Source organism: Trichosurus vulpecula, chromosome 1 (genome assembly GCF_011100635.1).
Source record: "Trichosurus vulpecula isolate mTriVul1 chromosome 1, mTriVul1.pri, whole genome shotgun sequence".
Classification (NCBI taxonomy): Eukaryota; Metazoa; Chordata; class Mammalia; order Diprotodontia; family Phalangeridae; genus Trichosurus; species Trichosurus vulpecula.
Genome location: NC_050573.1, coordinates 33,301,299 through 33,306,558, shown reverse-complemented (window position 1 = coordinate 33,306,558; position 5,260 = coordinate 33,301,299).

The window sequence follows — 5,260 nt, the reverse complement described above, 5'->3', positions numbered from 1 at the left end:
CCTTAGGAAAATCCATGTAATTTGCCCATTCACACCCAAAGAATTCAGGACCAGAGTGGGCAGAGGAAGACATTTTATTATGCTCCCCGGGAGAGCGGGTGCAGTGCTCACAGGAACACTCACACTGATACAGCTGCAGGAGCAGGGGTAACCATTCCCTCCACTCCTGCTAGAGTCATGGTTAGTTTACAATCTTTGTTTTTTACATAGTTTTCCTAGGTTATACAGTTTATATAAATAGGATAATAAGGATACAGAAGCAAAAGTGAAGTTAATTAGATTTTCCTTGTCTTAGTTTAGGATTAAACTATATTCTTTTACTTCCCCTACTTTCCCTCTTTAACATATGCAAATGATGCAAATCAGTAGGCCTGGATTCTTGACCAAGACCAGACCCTAGATGAGCTTGAACTGGTTCAAGTGGGTTTGGCCTCTCTAATTCCCCAGACTGCCTTCTCAAAAAGTATGCACATGCGTACAAGCCTCTGACCTCTCACCTGACCGACCTTGAGGCCTGGTCTCTGCTAAAGCTGGGGTGGGGGAGGGCAGGGAAGCACACCTTTAGTTCTGTGGAAACAAAACTCCTCCTCCCATTTCTTACAGTCACTAAGGTCCCTTCCAATTCTCTTTACATTTGTGATTCAGTGATCCAAGGGGAAGCTTGTTAGGCTTGGCCAAAGTCAAAGAGTGCTATTTGAATCTGCCTCAGACATCACTTGCTGTACATCTTTGAACAAATAATTTAACCTCTTTCAGCCTCAGTTTGCTTGTCTGTAAAATGGGGATCATAATAACACCTGTCAAGATATTAAGAGACACCCTTTTTTTCTAGAGCTAAGGCCCAACAAGCAGGCTATGCCCTGAGCTTGGCATAACAACAATTCTTTGTGCTCACTCTCTGGATGATCTCAGCCACAGCAAAGTCCCAGAATTGGGATCTATGATTTCCCAAATTCCCAGGAGACCTTGATGTGGGAGCTGAAAATGCAGCCAACATGCAGCAGCAGAGAGTGGTCAACCACATCTGCTGAAATGTTAACAATCCCGGTACTTGTAACTGCTAAATGAACCAAACCAGGTGCTGCATTCCTGTCCCTGCCATGCTAACTCCGGTTCTGTACCCCACTGAGTGATCACAAGGCTCAAGGTCCCTTAAAACTGGAGACAATCACAAGGCTCAATGATTCTAATAACTTGAAGCCTGTTCCTGCAGGACCCAAAAAGTCCTATGTTGTCCCCAAAATGCCTGCATTTGTGGAAACTGTTTACTCAACACCTAAGAATGGCTGTGTTGGGTCTCACCTTTTTGTGGTTTTCATGCTATTCCTGCTACAAACAAGTTGACCCTTCTTCTCAAGAAGGTGGGCTTCTATTTGCAAGGGGTTTCCTCACTTTGAAATTAAACTGCTATTTGATTCCTGACTCACCTGCCTCTGGCCTGCTTTGATTGGCACTGGCCATCCACAGGTTAGAGAGTGGTCTAGTTTGGACTACATTTAAAATTCTTTTGTCACATCTACCTCCCAGAGTTGTTGGGAGGGTCAAATGTAAAGTACTTTGCCAAGCTTAAGATGCGATATTATGCTAGTTGTGATCCTGAGCTCTTATTTGAGAGTATGAAATGGCTTTCTATCAAGCTGCTAACTGTTGTATATCACGATCACCAAGATTTCTTAGCAGAACTTGGTCAGCTGTTTGAAAGTTTTGGTAATGAATTATTTGTATCCCCCACTTAGCAGATAGTAGGCACTTTAAAATACATGTTTATTGATTGGTTTGTATCCCCCGCTTACCTCAGTGGCTGGCACAAAGTCAACAAGCCAAGTCAAGTGAACAAGCATTTATTAAGTATTTATATACGTGCCAGATTCTGTGCTAAGCACTAAGGATACAAATAAAGGCAAAAACCAGTACCTGCTCTCAAGGAGCTCAGTCTAACAGGGTAGACTATATGCAAGAAAAAAACTATGCAAACAAGATATGTAAGGGATAACCTAGAGATAACTCAGAAGGAGGTTTAGGAGAAGTAGGAAGAGCTTTTTACAGAAGCTGGGATGTTAGCTGAGACTTGAAGGGAGCCAGGGAAGCCAGGAGGGGGAGATCAGAAGAGAGAACATTCTAGGGAAAGGGGATCTAGAGGTGGGGAACCCGTGGCCTTGAGGCTCCACGTGGTGCTCTAGGTCCTCAAGTGTGGCCCTTTGACTGAATCTAAAATTCACACAACAAATTTCCTTAATAAAAGGATTTATTCTGTAAAACTTGGACTCAGTCAAAAGGCTGTACCCAAGGACCTAGAGGGCCACTGGTGGCCTGAAGGCTAAAGAGTTCTTAGCCCTGCAGTCCATGAAAATGCCCAGAGTTGGGGGATAGAGTTCTGTGGGGGAGGAAGAACAGTTGAGTTAGGGGGTCTGTGGGTGAAGTTTAAGAAGACTGGAAAGGTAGGAGGGGGTCAGGTTGTGAAAGACTTTAAAAGCTAAACAGAGGATTTTATTTGATCCTAGAGACGGCAGAGTTTATTAAGGTCTGACAATAATCCTTCCTTCCTTTCTCTCTCCGTCTCTGTCTCTCTTTCTCGTATCTATCCAGGTATCTGATGGGGTGATGGGACCTGGCCCCCTAAAAGGAAAAGATCATGTCTTTGAAAGCAACCCAGCCCTTGAATTTTCCCATACATTGCAGCAGCCCAGATCACTGGTGGCTGTTCAAGGCATCTAGCCCACCCAGCCCATTTAGATACTTGACAGTCCTTCATAGTCCAGTCCCTCACGGCTCACTCCAGACTACTTTATTCCTTTCCCTATTTCACGTGGTCCACCCCAGGATATTTACCACTCCTTAATTCCATCCGGATCATTTCACTCTCCCTTTTTTGTATATAAGTATCAGTCTCACCCTCATTAAGTTGCGGATTCATTAGGAATCTAGCCCAAACTATTGGCATTACAATAAATCTTGCCACCTTGCCTGCAAGGTTTGAGTGCCTGACTTCTTTCCAGACGGACCCTATAGCCTTACATCTCATGGCTCCCCACAACCCCAAACTGCATCATACCCATCTCTCTCTTCTCTCTCTACATTCACTCACCTATTCATTCATCTGTTGACCCACCCTTTGCTCTATCTACCTCTTTATCTATCTATCTAATAATTTAAAGAGGATTTTATAATTTATCATAGAGGTAACAAAAAAACTGGAGTATACTGAGTTGGGGAGTCACATGGTCAGATGCCCTTAATCAATGCTAGTTTATTTAATTGAACAACTCAATTTCTCAATTTAACAACAATAATGATAAACCCCACAGTCCATTAGCAACATTAGTAAATGACAATAATAAAACTTCCAGGGTCCAACATTTTATTGCTCAGTCTTTTCCGGTCGTGTCCGACTCTCCGGGATCCCATTGGGGGTTTTCTTGGCAAAGATTCTGGAGCCCATTGCCGTTTCCTTCTCCGGCACATTCTACAGGTGAGGAAATTGAGGCAAACGGATTAGCAACTGTGTTAGCTAACAAAAAAAATAATAAAACTTTCATGGTCCATTAGCAATATTATTAGTTAAGACAACGACAGACAACGACAACTTGCACGGTCTGTGGGCAACATGGTTAGCTTTAATAAGAGCTCCCTCAAGACTTTGTAGAGACACCTGGGAGGTTTAACCATCAAAACCCGAGATGTGCAGGAGGCGGAGCTGCCAGGAAACGGACACGCCTCAAAGGCCTGGCGAGCCAATCATAGACTAGGGGGCGAGTCCTAAAGGGCTGTCTGAGCGACGGGGGAGAGCAGCCAATGAGCGTCAGGCCGGCTCTGAGGCTGAGCCAATGAGGCGCGGCTGCTTGCGGTGGCCGGAAGCGGCGGCGGTTCTGGGGCGGTTGTTGTGTGCGGGGGCCGAGCGGGAGTGTTGTTGCTGTGGCTGCCGCTGCCGCTGCCCCTGCTGCTGCTGCTGCTGCTGCTGCTGCTGCCGCTGCCGCCGGTGACAGGTCCTTTTCTTTCTCCTTCCCAGGTGGGCCGGAGCGGCCGCGGACCCTCGGGGGTGGGGGTGGGGGCGGCTGCCCTGGAGCTCCGAGGTAACGGGGGCTGGGGGAGGGGGCGGGTCCGGCCCTAAGCGCCCTCCCGGCCCCAGGGCCTCGGGGACCCAGGTTCCGCTCGGGCCACGCCGTCGGGCCCCGGGCGTTCTCCTCCCGGGGACGGCGCTGGGCGGCTCCGGCTGGACCCGACGCGGGCGGGGCTCCTGTCCTCCCTGCGGTCCGACCGTCTGCCCCCACCCCCACCTCCCCCGCCGGGGCAGCACCGCCCTCGGGCCCGGCTGCTGTGCTGGCCGGCGCTGACCAGTCCAGCCGCGGGTGGGCTCGGGGACGTTGGGGGCAGGGGGAGGGGAAGCAGGTGGGCTTGGGTGGGCAGCTGGCTCGGAGTGGCCTAAGGGTCCAGGCCTCATTTTTTGATCTTTTTTTTTTTTTTCCGCTAGGAAAAAATCCATTTATCCAATTAGTGTAACCCTCCCCTAAGGTCTGGAAGAGGTTGTACCTGAAAGGCTGGAGAGGGTCCTGATAAAAAATAAAAAACCGAAGTCCAAGATCTGTAAAATGAGGGGGGTGGGATAAAGCCCTTCTCATTTCTAAATCCAGAGATCCTCAGCAAAGCCAAACTCATTCAGACACATACTTATTCCCACCCTATGACATGTAATTTCCTTTCTAGCCTGCCCCAGGCTCCATGACCCAGGGAGGTGGCTCAAGCCGAGATAATGAGCTCAAGAGAATTTTGGGAAGTGACAGTTGGCCTTGTACCTTACCAAATGAGTCTCTCCTCGAGCAGAATAATTGAGTATCTGTGGTTAAAGATGATTAAGTGGAAAGAACCCCTGATTTGGCATCGGGAGAAACGGGTTCAGATCCCACCACCCAGTACTGTGTGTGACCTTAGGCAAGCCATTTATTTACCTTCTCTCTGAGGCTCAGAGCCCTCATCTGTAAAATACATTAGACATCCTAGAAGTTCCCTTCCAGCCCTAAATCTGTGAAATTTTGATCCTCACCAAAGTTGCTAACTATTTTTTATAGCGTAAATGTTTCCTTTATGGAAGAGCATTACACACACTAAAGAAATCAGACCTGTTGAGGGCTCCCGTGACATACTTTCGGAGCAGTGAGTTCTGCTTGGTGCAGCAGTTTACAAAATCAGTTTCGTTTTTTCTTGGTGTCCTCTTAGAATTGAAAATGAAAGCACCAACTTTTATTTTTCTCTTCTCTAGTCTTTG